The 18,883-nt window shown below is 45.1% G+C and overlaps 1 protein-coding gene across 1 annotated transcript in view; it reads right to left on the bottom strand.

Moving 5' to 3' along the window:
• LOC126981364 (condensin complex subunit 2-like) overlaps nt 1–18,883 on the bottom strand; it is a 161,175-nt gene that overhangs the window by 23,075 nt on the left and 119,217 nt on the right. The gene's annotated exons all lie outside the window — the stretch shown is intronic.

Below are 18,883 nucleotides of genomic sequence, written 5' to 3'. Positions count from 1 at the left end.
AGAAAATTATTGGAAGAATTGGATGCGAGGAAATCAGCAGGACCGGATGGTATATCACATTGGGTGCTAAAAGAGTGTAACCAACAAATAGCTGAAAAGTTGAGCAACTTGATTAATGTCTCACTAGCACAAGGGAAGGTACCGAGAGACTGGAAGAGGGCTAACATCGTCCCAATACATAAAGGAGGAAGTAAGGAAGACCCATTGGACTATAGGCCAGTGTCATTAACAAACGTAGTAGCCAAGATGTGTGAGAATATTATAAAACAGATGGGTGGAATATTTAGAAAGCAACAGTATATTAACAAATAGTCAATTCGGATTCAGAGGAGGACGATCTTGTGTAACTAATCTGATAAGCTTCTATTCAAGAGTAATTGATATAATGCAGGAGAGGGACGGTTGGGCGGATTGCGTGTATCTGGACTTAAAGAAAGCATTTCATAAAGTGCCCCACAAGAGATTAATGTGGAAACTCAATCATGTTGGAGGGCTGGGAGGTTCAATATTGGATTGGATTATAGACTTTTTAACAAAGAGAAAGATGAGAACAGTAATCAGGAACAATGTATCAAGCTGGACGGAAGTGACTAGTGGAGTCCCCCAAGGATCAGTGTTGGCTCCAATTATGTTTGCAATATATATAAATGACATGAAAGAAGGGTTGACAAGCTATATGAATATGTTTGCTGATGATGCTAAAATAATGAGGAGGGTGGCTAATGAAGAAGACTGTGTAGCCCTGAGCCAAGATCTCAACAGAATAAGCGAATGGTCACGCAAATGGGAAATGACATTCAATACAAAGAAGAGTAGCGTGATGGAGTTTGGTAAGAGCAGTAGACGAATATCGGGGAACTACTCTCTGAGTAATGAAAGAATCATGAAAAAAACTGAAGAAAAAGATCTGGGAGTGATCATAACAGACAAGTTATCCTTTGGAAAGCATATAAATCAGACAACTGGGGAAACATACAATCTTCTAAGAAACATAAAAGCAGCATTTACATATCTAGACAAAGACATGGTGAAGAAACTAATAACATTGATGATACGTCCAAGACTGGAATATGCAGCATTAGTGTGGTCACCTAGATTGAAGAAAGAAATTAGAAAGTTGGAAAGAATACAGAGAGCAGCGACTAAACTACTGGAAACTCTGAGAGAACATACAAATGATGAAAGACTGGAGAAATTGGGACTAACATCACTGGAGAGCAGAAGAGAGAGAGGGGACCTAATAGCATTGTACAGGATACAAGAGGGATTGGAGGGACTGGACAGGGAAGATTCAGTGGTATGTGACAGAAGTGTGACAAGAGGAAATAGTAAGAAATTGAAGAAGAGCGACTGTAGGAGAGACATCAAGAAATACAGTTTTCCATACAGAAGCATAACAACATGGAACAGACTTGACGAGGAGACTGTGTGTGCAAAAATTATTCATGAATATAAAGCCAAACTGGATAATAAGCGTTATGGAGACGGGACAGCACGAGCCTAGTATGGCTCTTTTTCTGTATTTCACAACTAGGTAAATACAGAAGCCCCCCACCATTCACGGGTATTTGGTTCCGCGAGATTCCCGTGATCCGCGAATCCGTGATCGACGAGACTATAATCAAATAGGGAAAATAGGGTTTCGTTCTACCATCTCGATCGAATAAAAAAATAAAATGAATTTCTAAGGCAGGGATGTAACAGAGCCTTACACTTTGCCATGAGAGGGGAGAGGGGTGAGGGAGGGGCAGGGGCGTCATGAAGGTGAGGGATGAGCGCGAGTCAAGCGTGGCGTGCTGGGGCGGGGAGGAGGGCAGCGGAACGTGCAGCACAGGTGTGGCGGCGAGGGGAAAGAAGAGCAAGGGTGAGGGGAGAGGCTGTGCGTGATGGCAGCCAGGCGGGGGAAAGAGGGGGGTGGGGCAAACACCCACCCACCCACCTGCATCCCAACAGGTGTCGCCTCCCTTTCACCAACACCAACACGTGCGACTGATGGCAGCTGCGGAACTTTACCACATATATTTTTACAGGTCTTTGGTGAGTAAGGAAAGTTGTGTGTGGACACAGGTGAGTGTGCGCCGGGCAGGGGCCAGGCTGGCGGTGCAGCGGTGGGCAGTGCGGCGTCACAGTGGCTGCCATTGTTTGTAAACACTGGCAGGTGTGGTGGCACGTGGGCCTATTACCACACCAAAAGCTAGAAGAATTAATTAATAAATAAAAGGTTGGCAGGCCATGTTACTTTTTACTCCAACGTGCCCTGTGCTTTTTTTTTTACACCGATTGACTACATAACCTTTTCTTTCAGCTGACTTTTCTCTTCCAGCTTCGAAGGTAAACACTAAATGCGCAACGTTCGAGTTGGGCGATATAGACCGCGTATATGCGAGTTTTCATCCGCGTTCGGCGGGGGGTGTCGCAAATACCCTACCCGCATATGAGCGAATCCATGAACGGTGAGGCCATGAACGGCGGGGGGCTTCTGTATAACTAGGCAACTACTAAAGGTTCCAGGGGCCATGTTCCCCAGTTTTTCGCAAATAAAACTTTAACAAAGCGCCGAACAAGGATGTTATTTTGGCAGTGGATGTTTGAGCCCCGACCTAATGGTCAAAAATATGATTTAGTGTCACATGTGGATAATGAAGCACTTATAGGAGTATATTTAGGGTAAACTTGGCTGAAAGTTAAAGGCACTGTGAGCGAGGCTAGCCCCGCCCCATTCATCTTCTCGTGATGTCGATGGATTAAATATTGCTACGGTGTGTGTGTGTGTGTGTGTGTGTGTGTGTGTGTGTGTGTGTGTGTGTGAAGCAGTAAGACATAATTGCTGGTTGGATGAATGATTACTCATACGTCAGAGCTAAACGTCACATCGACGTCATGAGATGAGCGGGGTAGGGTTAGCCTCGCTCACAGTGCCTTTAATTTACTCCTATAAGTGCTTCATTATCCACATGTGACACCAAATCATATTTTTGCCCATTAGGTTGGGGTCTTAAACAACCACTGCCAAAATAACATCCTTGTTCGACGCCTTGTTAAAGTTTTATTTGCGAAAAACTGGGGAACATGGCCCCTGAGACCTTTAGTAGTTGCCTAGTACACAACATGTCGTTTTCCGCCATAACCTGATCGCCTCTCCTCGTGTTGTGGTGACTGCGATTATTCGATGTTTTCTGCCTCATCTTTGCACCACCATCATGCTGCACGCAGCGTCATCGAAGCATAAACCTAGGAAAAACCCGATGATGACCATACCACAGGTGGAAGTGATTAAGAAGGTGGACAGTGGAAGAAAAAAGCGAGAAATTGGCCGTGAGTATGACGTGTTTCCTGCCAGCAGACTTTTTTTTTTTTTTTTTTTTTTTTTTTTGCTGGTAGGAGGGTTTGGGCCGTGACCGCCCATATGTATTTTTCTCCATAGGTTATTAAGTTCGCCATTTGTGCATTCGCCATTTGCGCACCTTCAGACCGCCAATATGTGCGCCAATGGTGAGGTTTGACTGTGCACACACAAAAACACACACACGAACAATAAAGCATGGCGTTCAAAGCAGGGGAGCACAAGCGTGACTGACAAGAATGGCTTCCAGCATTGCCAGGTCCATGTTTTTCCCGCACAATTAGGCTATTTTACAAGGAAGTGTGCGGGAAAAAATGGCTGTCGCGGGTTCGTGGTTTATGAGGCTGGAGTCCACGGTATCACATTCACCGACTTCGCTACACTGGTGGCATCGTCTGCAGCCGTTTGTTTGTGTTCGAATTGCAACGCACATTCGAATTGGAGAACAAAATTTGTTTGATAAATGTGTTCGAATTGGGAATTGTTCGAATTGCAAGGTGTTCGAATCAAGAGGTACCACTTCATATATATATATATATATATATATATATAGATATATATATATATATATAAATATATATATAGATATATATATATCGTCCCTCAAATAGTACGGGGGTTAGGGACCCAGGATCCCCGTAATATTCGAAAGTCCGTATAAAATTATTGCCCCCCTTAGAAACACTCCTGGGCTGTGTTTGAGAGAGGGAATCGGGACTCTTGGAATGTCCTGAGTGCTCTCAAATGCGTGACGCGGCAGCACGAGTAGCCAACTCGGCATGTCTGCTGGCTTCCAGCTTTAAGAGGTGGAGTGCCTTCGTGCTGTGATGACGTCATCAGCAAACATGGCGGCCCAAACAAATTGCATTTCATGTCTCTGTGCCACCATAACCATTGCAGCTTCCTTTTCATCTTCTGTTTTAAGGAGTTCGTCAGCCAGGACAGTTAGTAATGCATGTTAAACGTCGCCAGGAAGATCAGTGTACGCCATTTTGTTGCGAGTGAGATGCCGTTACCATAGCAACGACGAGGCTTAGTAAAAGCACGACCTTTATCTCCACTATTGCAGCACTTTTGGAGCAATGGCAGTTATTGCGGCAAGAATTTATTTTACACTATTATTTTCAGGGTGTTTGCCCTGAGGGAGTAAGCCGTTTCAAAGGCTGAAGTTGGGACTGAAAAGGACAACTACGTCCCGAACCAAGACCAAGACCAAGATGATAAATACAGTGAACACTGCTCTCATTAACGTGGTATGCTCTCCCTACGGCACCGTAACTCATCCCAAAACGTAACTTCTCCTAAATCTGAATTCTTCTGCACGGTGAACACCTATCTCGAAGGCACTGGGGTGCTTTCAGCGGGTGTTTGCTAGAACAGTGTTGCCACTCACGCCATGGCTACTTGGTGCAACGAGCGGAAAATTTTAAAACGCTAAAAAATTCTTCCATAACAATCCGTATAATACTGAAACCGTACTGTATATATATATATATATATATATATATATATATATATATATATATATATATATATATATATATATATATATATATATATATATATATATATATATATATATTACATTCGGCCCTCGATTTAACGGATTAAAAGGGGGGAAGGGTGGTCCGTCGCTTGAAAAAGTCCGTTGCTTGAAAATACGATTTAGACATTTCTAAAGCCGGTATCACACCGAACAAATCTACCCAGCCTCCCACGCGCCGGGCTTGAGCAGCTGACGGGCGGCTGATGATGGTGGTGGTAATGATGGGTGTCAGTGCCGTGACCCCCACATCAGCGCCGCCCGGGTGGTGCTTTCGTTGGGGCCCGTGTGTGTGTGGCTGTGTTTATTGTGGGCCTGGGCTCCTCAATTTGCTAATTCTTGTTTTCCACATGTTGCACGGGACTTCATTCCTTTCTTCCATTTCTTCTTTTTGAAAAAGAAGAGATGGAAGAAAGGAAAGGGGTCCCGTGCAACATGTGGAGGACGGGAATTGGCAAATTGAGAAGCCCAAACCCATAATAAACACAGCCACACACGCACACGCCCCGATGAGGACGCTGTTCTGGTGCCGCTGATGCGGGGGCTTCGCTGCCGGCGCTCATCATCGCCATCACAGTCATCAGCCACCCGTCAGCTGTTCGGGGCCGGGCCCGCCACACGGCCGGGGCTGTCTGCATGTGTGCGCTTGGCCGCCCGGATGGGTGGCCAAGCGCAAGATGTTGACGGGTTTCAATTTTCCCCATAAAGGCGAACACACACTATACGATGCGTCCTGTCCGGCGGCCGAAAAGTGGGCGGAGCTAGAGGCCATGAGGCAGTGTAAGTGGGTGTAATTTGAGTGGCACGGCCTCACGACACGGCCCGATGGCCTTCTGTTTAGGGTTTTGACATTTCTAAAGCCGGTGTCAGTTGAGATTTTGTGGTCCGTTAAATCCAAAATCCATTAAATCGGGGTCCGTTAAATCGAGGGTCGAGTGTGTATACAGTACCTTCCCGAGTTTTGCGCTATCCGAGTTTTGCCTTCTGGTTGACCCAGGTGGTAAAGTCCGCAGTGCTCGTAGCCACGAGGTTGCTAACGCAGCTACGCAGCGATGAAGCCGTGGGTGCGCACCTAAGAACAGCACAGAGCATCGGCCTTCCAGTTTTGTAAAACTGGACCCGTAAAAAGTTTCTTGTGGCAGTGCTTGGTCTGCTAGAAAGCCTGCGTGGTAAACACGATGGTGCAGACTTGGGCGGTTAAGCTGCCACAAATACCTGGGCTTTTCTGGATTGGGTCCAGGCCCCGCGGCTGTGATTGGCCAGGCAGGGGAACATTAGCTGCTGCCTGTGAACACGGGGCTAGGCACCCCAGCAATGGGTTAGCGGCTGAGGCTGTTGCGCCTAATTGCCAAATCCCAAGTAGCAGATCCCCCCAAGGTGCAGCAAGACTGTGATAAGCCAGGGAGAGATTGCTGCGAGTGCTAACCGTGACGACACTGCTCGAACCCTTTTCTCAGCGCCTGGAGCACGCCAATCGCGCGCATTTCACTCCCTGGTGCAGATTGACTGCTACAAAGCCATGGGGCATACCATAGTATGAGTATGGACAGAAGCACCAATGCAGTACTCTGTCGTTGCCTTTATGACAGGCCATGATCGAAAGTTGGGTTTTTGGGTCCGTAGACTTAACCAACACCATATCCGGGGTTTACCCAAATCCGGGTGCCCTCGTGGCCCTATTAACCCGGATACCAGAGGGTTTACTGTAATGTATCCACAATGGGTATGACATGTTAACCCCTTCACTACAGCCGGGTGAAAACAGCGCCCCGTGCCATATCCGAGATCGCTGCATGTGTCAAACTTCAAATGTCGCTATTGAATATAACAAGTTTTCAGCCATAAACTCAACACAATCATCATGTATTATATATGAATACATGCAGAATTCAATGGTGCATGTATAGAAACTCACTAAGGCCGGGCCAAAACAGCACCCTGCGCCGTATCCGGGATCGCCGCACGCACAAAATTTCAAATGTCGCTATTGAATATAACAAGCTTTCAGCCATAAACTCAACACAATCATCATGTATTATATATGAAAACATGCAGAATTAAATGGTGAATGTAAAGAAACTCACTACCGCCGGGCCAAAACAGCGCCCTGCGCCGTATCCAGGATCGCCACGCGTGCCACATTTCAAATGTTGCTATTGAATATGTGGTGCCCCGCGAGCCGCGACACCACTCGTGTCATCATCATCTTCACCGGCAATATTTTCCGATGACAACAGCGGTATCGACCGCTAAAACACAACACGGACTCCAACACATGATTGTCCCCACTGTTCATTTACCAACCTATACACAATTGTAATTGCCCATTAACGCACCCGCTTATCTCTCTAAGCCAAAACACAATCACCGCGGCAAAAACAGGATCAGCCGCGGAACAAAATGTTATGAAAACAAAGCTGCGTCACCGCGTGAATTAAGCATGTCGGTTAGGTAGATTATTGTATGAGCTCGGTGTGAGTTTGATGTATGACTCACACGCCTGACGTATTACCCTCGCGATATCTGCCTATATAAGAAGCATTTTCTCCAGGCTTGACCTCAGATTAACCAGCACTCTGTTCGTGGCTGGACACTCAGTTGTCCTTCCCTAGACAACATGGGTAGAACATTCATCGTTGCTACTGTGAGTATGGAGTGAAGAATTACCATAGAGGAAAGCGTATCTAACATATCTATTGTGTTCTATTATCTTAGTTTTACTTAGGATTATATTTCTATGATACTTTATTGTGTGAGTTTTACTCAATATTATACCAGTGTTAACGTCAGTAACCAATAGTGAAAGAAAACCTGAAAACTCATTGAGTCTAGTAAGCCAGTCGCTGGTTTAAACAATATTTTACCCTCTGTAATATTAAGTAGTATTAAGGTAGAATAAAATACATATAAGAAAGGCGACACCGTTTCATCACCCCATTTATGAACTCCTTTAAATACTCCTAAAGTACCAGAATTTTAAGTCAAGTGTCACTAGTACAAACAGTGTGTCGTCTCCCTGTGTGACCCGGATTACGGGTTACAACATTGGTGTCAGGTGTGGGGTGGTGAAACATGTGGTGAAACATGTGGTGAAACATGTGGTGAAACTTGTGGTGAAACTTACGATTTATATTGGTTTATATTGGTATTGTACTGGTGTATGTCCACATCCGAAAGCGAGGAGAAGACAGTTATTCTTGGAATTACGGAATAAGACTTTAGAGTTAAAAATGCCAGACGAAGGCAAGAACCCTCCCCAAAAAGAAGATGGAAAATCGATCACCCTTGCCCATGATGATCTTGTCACGCTACTTAGCATACCTTGAATGATTTTAGTAGAGTGCAGGGACTCTTATATTTTGTGGTGGAGAAGAAAAAGTAGCAAAGCACAAAACCTCCCATGCCATAAGCTCGCAAAGAAATGGATAGTGGATATAGAAAGCCGGACACAGGCAAATTGGGACACTACCGGCAAGAATGAGTAAGCCAAACAATATGCCCTGGGAGCAGCGATCATCTCCTCGGTTGTATCACTAGATGTGGACAGGATTGGGAAAAAGTAAAGGAAGACTTCCTACGTGTGTTTCCCACAGTAAGGACCTTTCGGTCCTCCAGAAAGAATTGGGAGAGGCAAAGCGGCGGACAGGAGAAAACATCCGCACCTTCCTCATCCGCCTGGAGACATTGAGAGGTTGATCGCTCTCAAGCCTGACAATGCCAGTTTGCTAAATGAGATAACCGCTACGGCTCAGAGGCTTTCCTCCGGCCCTCTTACTCATCCTAACGGAGGAAGAAAGGGGGACCCACAGAAGGTATTAAAGAAAGGGTATGAGTATATTAAAGCTTATCCAGAGTCGAAGCTATCCGATGCAGATATCGCCAAAGAAATAAAAGTGCTGAACGTCTGGTCCACCCAGGCATCCGGACCCAAACATGTCTCACAAGCCCGTCCTCCACGCCCTCCAGGCCAGTCGATACCCCAAAGGGAGGACGGCACGCCACCTACATGTTATGCTTGTGGGTATGTAGGACACATGGCTCGCGATTGCACATATGGAAGGCAGTATAGGGGTACCTACCACCCACCAACGGCTCTCGGTACCCTCAGTACCAGCCCACTCGAAACAGGCGTCAGCCTGTCCTGCCTGGTCCCTCACCCCGTAGCTCCTGGGTTAACCCTGACCACGAGAAGAACAAAAAAAACGACCCCAGAGTAGCTGCGGCAGTCCACGGCCCTACCAACGCCCTCACGTTGAGATTGTGCGAGGCGCTAATGCACAAAGGAGATGGTTTAAATGCTAGACACAGGAGCAGGAGCGTCCCTAATAGAAGAAGATTTATTTAGGAAGGTAGGCGGGAAGATGATAGTTACAGAACCTCTCTCCATACAAGGGGTAGATCGGACTCCAATCCTAATAAAGGAATAGCCAAGTAGTAGTAGACTTTGGGCACGGATAAATTATAGAAAAGTTTGTAGTAATATCACAAGGTATAGTGTTACCAACAGCAGTTTTGTTGGGCCTAGAATTTATGTGGAGACAAAATGTGGTAGCTGCACCGCTGGCCACACCTGGGCAGTTTAGTGTAATGGTGGGCGCCTACCCAGTGGAAGTTCATTCCTGGCTGCGGACGATATGAGCCCGTACCCAGAAGATCATAAACCTACTTTAGACGAGATGGAGGAAGTACCAGTGAAAGCATACGCTATTAACCTTGCTCCCAGGCACGGCAGGGTATGTCACTCTGGAGGCAGAGATTGGCAGAGCCCAGCAAGCCTTATTTCTCCCAAGGTCCAATGATATCCCTTCTTCATTTTTATTTCTTAGTTACCTTAACTCCTAACGTCAAACAAACCAAAGGTAAATTCATCATTCCCTATGCTAACCCAACTGAAGAAACTATTGAGATGCCAACAGGTGAAGTGATGGGACACATTTATTCTTGTCACTCAGAATACTATCAATCATCGACTAATGAATGTGTAGCGGCTGTCACAAAACAGCTACAAAGCCGCCTGTCACCCAGTCAAGTAAGCAGATGGTACTCGATAAGCTGATAGACGAGCTATTTTACCCTCACAACGGGAAAATTGCTGTCTGAAGGGCCTAACCCAAGTATCCTGATGTGTTTGCTCTAAAAAACGAGCCACTCACTATTACCCCTATTATGTTCACACTTTAAGGCTAAAAATGACAAGCCTATATAAAAAGCCATACCCAATACCAGTAAAATATCATAAAGAAATAGAGATTCAGCTCAAGGACCTTGAGGCCCAGGGTATTATCACCCTCTAGTCCCTGTTGCTAAAAAGGATGGTGGAGTCAGACTTTGTCTCGACTTCCTGAACGATGAATTGATTGATGACAAACATCCACTCCCTAACATTAACCTCATTTTGCAACAGTTAGGGAAAGTAAAGTATTCACCTCCTTGATTTGCGCCAGGGCTACCACCAAGTCCCATAGGCAGAGGAATCTAAACACTTGACAGCCTTCAATACACCTTAAGGCCTCTCTGAATTCACTACAGTCACCTTTGGAATAAAAACAGCACCTGCAGACTATCAAAGGATCATGAATCAAGTTCTCATAGGTCTGACAGGAAGAATTGTACATGTATACCTTGATGATTTGATAGTACAAGGGAAAGACATGGACCATCACCTAAGAACCTCCATGCCGTCTTGGACAGACTGCAGAAGGCTCACCTGTCCTTAAGACTAGATAAGTGTTCCTTTTTCAAAGAGCAAGTAGATTATCTGGGTCACATTGTTAGTGCTTCTGGCTTGAAGCCTCAGCCCTCAAAGGTACATGCAACAACTCACTCCTCCGAAAACAGTCAAAGAACTTCAAGGTTTCCTGGGATTGGTTAACTTTTATAGGAAATTCATTAAAGACTTTGCCAAGATAGCATCCTTAATAATTTACTCAAAGGGAGGAAAGTAACCAAAATGATAAGACACATCTGGAGTGGAATGAAGAGGCATTGCATGCATTTAGCACACTAAAGAACAGTCTAACGACTGACATTGTTTTAGCCTTGAAGCCCTTCAATCTCACCACAGATGCGTCAGATAAGGCAATAGGTGGTGTGTTGCAACAAAGGATGAAAAGGGTAGTTTACGTCCCATAGCATATTTTAGTAGAACCCTGAATGGAGCAGAACGTAACTACTCAGCGGTAGAGAGAGAAGCTTTAGCAGTCATCTATGGCCTCAGTACTAACCGACCCCTTATCTTGGGTTATAGGATACACATCCTGTCGGACCATAGACCACTGACTTGGCTGTTAAAAAGCACAGTACCTAGCAGCAGGATTGCACGCTGGCAGACACTTCTAGGAGAATTTGACTTTAGTGTTGATTATCTCCCAGGCTCCAGCAACATGGTAGCAGATTTTTGTCAAGGATTAGGAATCAGGAGAGTGACGTGATAGAAGGCGAATTGGATGCTCGAATTATGTCTGTCACCACGGGTGGACAGGACATGTCTGTCGCCTCTCCGGAGGGACATGACAAACAGGATAAGTTTCTCCATTGAGTCTTGCTGGACTCATGGAGCACCAGGATCGCGATCCTGAACTGAGAGAATTGAAGCATGCTTTTGAACAAACCACCGCATGAGAGAGATGAGAGAAAGGTTGCAGAGAGGAGCAATGTAACGTTAAATGCAGCTAAGAGGCACTTCAAAAACTGCCTCTTAGTGAAGTGTGTGAGAACGGCATTCTCTACCGCGATGTTATGAATACAACAAGCAGAAAAGACTGGTTATCGTTCCAAAAAGCTAAATTCCAAACTCTATAGCATTGGCCCATTCCAGGCTACCTGCCGGGCATGGAGGCACTAAGGTTACGTTAGCACGCTGTCGCAAGTTTGCGTACTGGAATGAAGGCGGACGTGGAGCAATATGTCAGATCTTGTCCTGTCTGTTGTCGGTTTAAGAAGAGGGGATCCCCGCCAGCTCCACTTATGAGGTATCCAGAGGTTGACCAACCGTTTGACAGAGTCCATATGGATATTGTCGGACCTTTTTCTGTTTCAGACGAAGGCTATAGGTATGTACTGACAGTGATAGACGTCCTGTCACGCTTCTTGGTAGCAACCCGAAGGCAGCCAAGGAAGTGGCAGCTGCGTTCTACAAGAACGTAGTCTGTGTACACAGCATCCCGCCGATTCTAGTCACGGATCAAGGAAAGGAGTTCGTCAACACTCTCTTACGAGAGTTGACTCAGTTGTTACAGATTGATCATCTAAGGACAACTCCTTATCACCCGTCTGCAAACGGTGTGATAGAAAGGCCTAATGGCACCTTAATAAATATCTTGAGAACTTTGTGCGAGGACAATTATCTGGGACCAAATGCTTCCGGTTGCAACACACGCCTACAACACTGCCTACCATCGTGTTCTGAAAGATTCACCATTTTTCTTGCTTTTCTCTCGGGACCCAAATGTTCCTTTTGAAGTGCTTGAGAATAAACTCCAACCTTGTTATGATGTTGACAGCTATAAAGCATTTACTTGCGGACCTATAAACTATGTCAGACCAATATAGATATAGGATGGCAGGAGTCAGAAAGAATGTTTAGGAAATCAAACCCAAACAGGTGGTAGTAGGAGATCGGGTCTACTTAAGGCATGTATGTAACCAAAGAAGCTCCAGCCCTTGTTCAATGGACCTTTAGGGTGCTAGAAAAATAATCCCTGTAGTCTTACGACTGCGTCATGTTAGAGGTGGTAAGATCAAGACAGTTCACACAAATAATGTTCAGGTCGTTCACGAGGACTCTCTTGGCTTCCATGACTCTCCTAATGTCAGGCGTGCATACCCTCTCCCTGATCAAGTAGTAGAAGTGGACCCACTCCCATGACTTATTCCCCGAGCCGCTGCCATTGTCCCTTCCAGCTCCTTCCGAGCTCTCCTCACCGGCTCCTGTCTCCTCAGATGCTTCAGAGGTCCCCTCATTGGTTCCCTCAGCTCCTTCAGAGCCCTGTGTCAGTCGCTCATTACGATCCAATACGGTTCTCTCCCCAATGTGATGGACCGCCCTCTTGAGTATCGCCAACGACCAACGAACTGATGCCCCTATAATTACAGATCCTGGGTGTTGCCCTCTCCTTGTCTTCCCTTGATCCAGCAACCCATCCTCGTCTTCTCCCCAGTCTTTAAGATGCTGTTGACAGGACGGTACTATGTTGTCCATCAAGACGGACGACATCCAACGCCCTCTCATCAACGTGGCAAATCTAACAGCGGAAGTTTCATGGTCGATTGAACATATGAATCAATCGTTCCCCACTGTTGGTCTGCTCAGGCGCACTCTAGACTCTTTTCACATTGAGTTTGAGAAGTTATTCAAAGATCTTAACAGCTTTCGAGTGGTAGAGATGGAAGCGGACTCGCCAGAAGCGAGGAGCCGTGGATTTCCTTGGCTCGGTAGCAAACCTCCTTCAGGCCCAAATAGATGTGATACACGGAAGCTCTCCCAGCTCTACACTCTGTCCACAGACGAGAGACGTCAACTTAACCTCCATCAGGAAGTCCTCAACGCCACAGTTCGGGACCTCCGTCATATTCATTCTGCCATCTCCGTCTAGAGTCCGCCTCGGCTTTGGCCTCAGCTATTATCCGTCAGTTCTCACTAAAACCTTGCAAATTGAAGGGGAAATGATTTTGGAGACTATCCTTCTCATTCAGTTGGCACTTAGTGACCTAAATCATGATACTCTGAATCTCAAGCTTGGCCTTCAGCAGCTGTCCCAAACGCAGGTTTCCTCCTCCTTCCGAATGATGTACTATTTCGTGTGCTCAGCAACCATTACCCAGGCTTACTTTTCCCTGCAGCACATGAATATTTAGCATTGTATAGAGATGTCTCTAGGGTTATTTCTAAAGGTACGCTTTCCTCAGGAACCCTTCACTTCTACTTACAAATCCCCATGAAAGGGATCCCTCTGACGTGTTCGATGTGTTTAAAATGGACGTTGCCTTTTCATCTTGATGGCACGCATATTTTCTGCACACCGACACGCTTTCCACTGGTTTCTGAAGACCGCACTCACTATATGCTCTTAGACTCCTTGGACCGCTGTACTAAACACCACCTGCTCTATGTATGTCCCCTGTCTACCGACTTCTGTCCAGCAGATCGCTCTCTTTCTCGATCGCCCAGACGCCCTCTCGCTGTGTTCTAAGTCTCTCCTCAGAGTCTTCCCGGTCTTCATCCCGTCTCCTGCGGGCTGGGTCTTCGCTGATACTCCCCAGATGGTCACCATGGTCTGCCACAGCCCGGTCTCCAAATACAGGCAGACCATCTCTCCTCAGCCTCGGTATGGGCTGTAGTGCCGCCTTCAGCCTCCCTGCCTCTGCTACTATGGACGGTGACGCCCGCTGACGGTTCATCGCTTCCACATCGGACGTGACGTGGTCTCATCGCTCCTGGCCAAGACTCCCTTGGCCCTTCCCTCCCGCCGCCTGGTCGTCTCTGGCCCCCCGCTGGACCTCCTCCAGCACTTCACGCGCTCAGGAATCCGTCTCTTCCTCCCTTGGTGGTGGCCTTCTTCTGTCTCTTCAGGTCCCGTCTAGGACTCCTCCCCACGATCCCGCCATCCCCGTCTGGGCCCTCCATGGTCGTCCGGCTTTGTGCGCGTGATTTTAACGGGGGTATGTGGTGCGACACCACTCGTGTCATCATCATCTTCACCGCAATATTTTCCGATGACAACAGCGGTATCGACCGCTAAAACACAACACGGACTCCAACACATGATTGTCCCCACTGTTCATTTACCAACCTATACACAATTGTAATTGCCCATTAACGCACTCCGCTTATCTCTCTAAGCCAAAACACAATCACCTTGGCAAAACAGGATCAGCCGCGGAACAAAATGTTATGAAAACAAAGCTGCGTCACCGTGAATTAAGCATGTCGGTTAGGTAGATTATTGTATGAGCTCGGTGTGAGTTTGATGTATGACTCACGCCTGACGATACCCTCGCGATATCTGCCTATATAAGAAGCATTTTCTCCAGGCTTGACCTCAGATTAACCAGCACTCTGTTCGTGGCTGGACACTCAGTTGTCCTTCCCTAGACAACATGGGTAGAACATTCATCGTTGCTACTGTGAGTATGGAGTGAAGAATTACCATAGAGGAAAGCGTATCTAACATATCTATTGTGTTCTATTATCTTAGTTTTACTTAGGATTATATTTCTATGATACTTTATTGTGTGAGTTTTTACTCAATATTATACCAGTGTTAACGTCAGTAACCAATAGTGAAAGAAAACCTGAAAACTCATTGAGTCTAGTAAGCCAGTCGCTGGTTTAAACAATATTTTTACCCTCTGTAATATTAAGTAGTATTAAGGTAGAATAAAATACATATAAGAAAGTTCATCACCCCATTTATGAACTCCTTTAAATACTCCTAAAGTACCAGAATTTTAAGTCAAGTGTCACTAGTACAAACAGTGTGTCGTCTCCCCTGTGTGACCCGGATTACGGGTTACAACAAATATAACAAGTTTTCAGCCATAAACTCAACATGATCATTATGTATTATATATATGAAAACATGCAGAATTAAATGGTGCACATAAAGAAGCATAAATTAATTGGTAATTTTGAGATGTAAGCATAAATAAAAAGATAAAATAACTCGTATATATGGCTAAAGCGAGCCAGGACGCAGTATGTGCGTCCTCAGATACGGTAAGTGGCATGCATGGACGCAGTATACGCGTCCTCGTGTTTAAGGGGTTAATCATTTATTATCAGTACAATATGTTTACATGCATAATATTGTCTGGAGACCAGTTAAACCTCCATAATGACAATCTATCATTGGATTTATTTTGCCTGAGCAGACAACTGAATCTCGGTCCAGTTCACAGTTACCAGATACAACACCAGAATGTTGGTGGACAAGGTGGCCTCGACTAATTTGCTCGCAATTGTACTTTGAGTAGAAGAGGCTAAACTTTATTTTCTGCCACTGTAGTGCGGCGACCATGCCTGATGAACGAGCCTCCCATAACCCACTTAGCCAGTGGGGTACCTCTTTGGCCGACTCGGTAAGGAGTGGCTCTCCCATCACACTGGTCGCAGGTTCAATCCCAGGCAGCCGGCGAATACCCTCACCTTGTCTTGATTAATTTCTTGTGTGTTTCGATACACGCAGAGGACGTGTGGGGATTATTGAGTAGTAAAAAAGTAGAAAATCAAATCTTGGGGCATGACACCACTACCCAGTGTATACTATACTTGCATGCTATACACTGTTTATCCCATAGCTGGGCGTTATAGCGATAAGTTATTGCAATACTTTATCGCTGATAACAAAATCGGGTTATCGGCCATCCACTACTTATTTGTATATTTATTGGTATCTTCGTTACTTTTGTAACCAAACTAGTGATAATCGCTACTTTTTTCCTCCTCTCATAAAAAAAAAGTTGTCTCCTCCCTACTGTGCATGCGTGGCTCGGCGCCCGGTGTTGTTTGAAAAACTTCGGGGTATGAAATATTTTTGGTGAAGAGATTTCATACATCATCAACATTAAAACACAAGGTTATTTTTTTATGTTAGACTCAAAAATCATTATATCAAAGAGAAAAATAATTTAACTTTGCTCCCAAAATTATTATTCACTGCCTGTAATTTGTGATCCCGTTGTAAAGAGCGCAAACAGAGACCTGTGGCTTGTGTTATCAATCACGTGGCGGCGTGGCGCGTGGCCTCTCAGCTGTGTCTCGAGTGACGGAGTGAATGCCAGTGTTCCGGTTCCCAGTGCTTCAGTGCTTCTTTAATGAAGTGACTGTTAAAGTGTTAATGGTGATAAGTAAGAATAACTGAATAAGTAGTGATGGCAGCCACGTCGGCGTCGTCACAAGGAGAGTCAGTGGGGTGTAGTCACTCAAGTGAGCCTGAGTTTCAGTCACCCTGGCCATTCCTTGACCAGTGGGTTCGATATAAAAAGATGGTTGGTAACAGCTACGTCTTCGATTGCTTGCCCTGCCTCCCTAAGACCACAGAGTTGAAGATGAGCAAGAACACCAAGGCCTAAGGCTTTTGAATAGATGAAGATACTGATATTCCATATTCGTTTGTGAGCATGCCATGGTATTGAAGGCACCTGGTGTTGTGTTGTTTGGTGTCCCATCGTCACAAACACTGGTCTCGTGAACTGTGAATGCTCAGACCAGTCAGCATAGACATGTACAGCCTAACAAAGCTTTTTAACACATTAAGAGTTGCTGGAAGGCTGAATCAGACATATAGTACCACCATCCTCGCTGTTTCTAGAACGACACTCTTTACATATAAATGGTAACTTTCGACTTACGTGAGTTTGGATTACACGTTTTTTAAATAACGCGGGGTCCAAAATCCAAATAAATGTTTAATTTACACATTTTTTCACTTATACACGATATTTTATGGAGTGGCCACCAGATGTCTCACGCAACTGGACTCACACGGCGCCGCAGCCACACAGCTGAGCTCACTTCTTCCCGCGAACCACTTGAACAACAATACAGTACCCACGCTGCCACGCTACTCAACAATAGGGGTGGGCAGGTACCGGTACCAGTACCGTTACTGACGGTACCAGCTATACGGTACGGTACCGGTACCAGACTGCTCGGTACCGGTACCAATACTAGCCAGTCGCTCATGGTGTCCCTCGTTTCTTCCTCACACGATTGAGGCTGAGACTGAATGCCTGAGTGGATATCTCGGTGATATGGATATTCTCTCTCTCTCTCTCTCTCTCTCTCCACTAAATGAAGTGAATATTTATTTTTCGATAGAAACCTACCTCTTGTTTGATTTACATTGTTTTTGATTTACGCGACCTCTTCAAGGACACAATACTTACGTAAATCGAGAGTTACCTGTACAACTCGTATAGAGCGTCGTTCTAGAAACAGCGGGGATGGTGGTAGTGGTACTGTATGTCTGATTCTGCCTTCCAGCAACTCTTAATTACAGTTAAAAAGCTTTGTGAGACTGTACAGGTCTACGCTTGCTGGTCTGAGCATGCGCAGTTCACGAGAGACCAGTGTTTGTAAACAAAAGCACCAGCTTTTGACAGTGGGGACGCCAAATAACACAACACCGGTTCAGGCGTTTCTAGTGGTTTTCAGGTTTTGTAAGTTTTCTAAAATACAAATAATGAAAATTTTAATTCATTTATGTTTTTTTTATAGTAGTATCGTTTTCGCCTATCGGACTTATCGCTATCAAGTATTGGAACTGTGGATTTATGTCGGGTATTGATTAGCGTTTATCCCCTATATCTGTGTCTCCAGTTAACGAATATTGGTTATCACTGATAAGGTTTTCCATTATCAGTTATTGGGTATCGGGAATAAGGTTTTCTGTTATTGTGCCCAGCTATGGTTTATCCTTATGCACAATCTAATTTGGAACCTAGCATTTATGTATGAGGAGGGATTACTGTACTATAAGTCAGGAGCAAATATGGAATTTCCTCATATTCCATCCTCCAGGAGATATATATTATAGGCTTCTTTAACAGATTCATCATGATGTCCTCCACTTCATTATTTAAAAAGTATTATACAAACTTGAGCCAGTTCAACTAGAGTACAGGCAGACAAACTGACATACATACAAGGCAGATAATGAGATTTCTGATAATTCTAGGTTGTGGGTACGAGAGAAATTGATGTTGGAGACAGACACAATAGTTAGCTTTGAACTTCAACTCCAAAAGGAGAAATTGTGAGGAAACAAATGGGGACTGCTGTCAAGATTTTAGAATACTGTCTCAATGAGGAAGATATGAGATATGAATTATGGGAACTGATATTCCATGGATAACAAATTATTAAAAAAATCACATTTGTGTCAAATCTTACAATACTAAACTTTGAAAATATGGTGCTTGCATAATGTATATAGTAGTGTTTTTAAACATGCAGAGAATTTATATTTAGAGAGTATGAAACAACTTCAGTACCA

Source organism: Eriocheir sinensis, chromosome 47, assembly GCF_024679095.1.
Source record: "Eriocheir sinensis breed Jianghai 21 chromosome 47, ASM2467909v1, whole genome shotgun sequence".
In the NCBI taxonomy this organism is placed as follows: Eukaryota; Metazoa; Arthropoda; class Malacostraca; order Decapoda; family Varunidae; genus Eriocheir; species Eriocheir sinensis.
The sequence above is the reverse complement of the archived record's forward strand: the minus strand, read 5'-3'. Positions and strand labels throughout refer to the sequence as shown.